The sequence below is a fragment of the Tamandua tetradactyla genome, chromosome 8 (assembly GCF_023851605.1).
Source record: "Tamandua tetradactyla isolate mTamTet1 chromosome 8, mTamTet1.pri, whole genome shotgun sequence".
Classification (NCBI taxonomy): Eukaryota; Metazoa; Chordata; class Mammalia; order Pilosa; family Myrmecophagidae; genus Tamandua; species Tamandua tetradactyla.
In genome coordinates, this window is record NC_135334.1 from 98,646,134 (window position 1) to 98,648,173 (window position 2,040).

A 2,040-nucleotide genomic window follows, 5' to 3' on the forward strand; every position below is an offset into this window, starting at 1 on the left:
ATAGTATTTGTTACTAGAAAGTGGGGTGCTGCTATGACAAATATCTAAAAACAGGAAAGCAGCTTTGGAATTGGGTAATGAAAGAATTTTGAGGTGCTTGATAGCAAAAGCCCAATTGCTTTGGTGAGACAGTTGGTAGAAATATGGACGTTAAATGAACTTCTAGTGTGGCCTTGGAAGGAAATGATGAATGTGTTACTGGAAACTGGAGAAAGTGATTTTTGTTATAAAGTGACAGAGAATTGGGTGAAATTGTGTTCAGATGTTGAATGGAAGGCAGAACTTGAAGTAATGAACTTGGATATTTAGCTGAGATTTCCAAGCTAAGTGTGGGAAGTACAGTCTATGTAAGTTATATATGTGTGATATTTTCTTACTTCTGGATGGTATTACCAAATTAACTTATACAATCCCTTAAAGGAGCTCTACTTTAATTGGCTTAAAGATTAATAAGCACTTATATAAATTAGAAACTTCTAAAATCCTGGGATTTTAAGAACTTGTAATACAATGTTTATGAGGATGTATTCCTGTAAAAAAGAACCCCAAAATATTTTAAGAATTCAAGTTCACACAATTTAGCTAAATCTCTGGTAAATGAGACTATATTGTTGGTTTAATAGAAACAGTTATGTCTTCTGAGTTATCAGTGTTAGGTACAATACAAGCATGTATTTTTATTCTACTTCCTAAAGATTTAGATTTAATGATCAAATAAGCTAGCATTATATCTTACTAGATGTTTAAGATAATAAAAATTTACAAGTTTGCATTTAACCATATCAAGTCACTGTCCTGACAAACTTTATTTCAACAGTAATTGTGTTTTGTAGAACATATGCCTGAAGATGAACTCCAAGATTTTTTAATAACTGAAAACCTTAGGCTTATGCTGAGTCATGTATGTAAGGTATGCAGGAAATATGTTTTTGCTTTAAAAACAGAGATTTCTGAAAAAAAAAAAGAATGGTGGGCAATGGTGGCTCAGTGCCAGAGTTCTCGCCTGCCATTGAACCAGGTTCAATTCCTGGGTATGATTCCTGCCCAAGTGTAAAAAAAAAAAAACCTAAAAAAAGAGATTTCTGTCTTAAAGTGCAATCACTAGTTGTCATAGAATGAGAAAGAAGAAAATGTCGGAGAGAACGTGAGTGGATGTGAATAGTTACAGAAAATTTGGAAAAGGAGCTTTGTTTCTCATGGTTAAAGCTAGGTGAGATTTACTAGAGTAATTTATAAGATTTTAAGAAGAACTTTACTGTCAAATAATATACAGGTGCAAAACTAGGATTAGTTCTTTTCTCTGCTAAAATGAAAAAAATTTTCTTGGATTATTGGTATTCCAATTAAGATGAGGAGCTGTGTAATAAGACAACCTTCTGCCAAACTATGAGGGGGATAACAGACCAAAGAACGGCTCGGACAACTCCAGCTTTGTAAGAAAATGCGAGATTTACTGGGGAGCTTCCATGGGGTCTTCATCCTTGGTGGTGGGGGGAGGGGCAGCATTTCTTGAGCTCCATTGTCCACACTGACTAGAGGACAGGGAAATATTTATATGATTTGAACAAAGGGAGATGGAGTTTAGGCACTGAAGCGTTGTGATCGACTGTATATATAGCTAAATTAAAGATTGAAAGTTGGCCTATCAAGTTTATTTTAGTACGTGCAGGAATGCTGCTAGCCTGAAACTAAGAGTCACTGTTTTACTGATAAGGAAGACGTGTTCTCTAGGTCTCATGGGAAAGGGAAGGGTTGGGGGATATTACAAAGTTCCTTTATATTACAATTGGTTTGTTCTTAATAAGAGTTTGTAAAAGCTTTTTTTTTTTTTTGTCTTCTGAGTGATTGGCCTAGAAGACAAAGATTTGGGGTCTTATCAGAATAATTTCTTATACTTTATGCTTTTTCATGTTCTTTGCTGTTTAAGAGAATCAAGTCTTCTCACTTTTAAAAGAAATAAGGTCTTTTTTTTTTTTTTCTTATGTGTGCCGGTTTGAATCTATGGTGTACCCCAGAAAAGCTGTGTCCTTTAATCCTCAT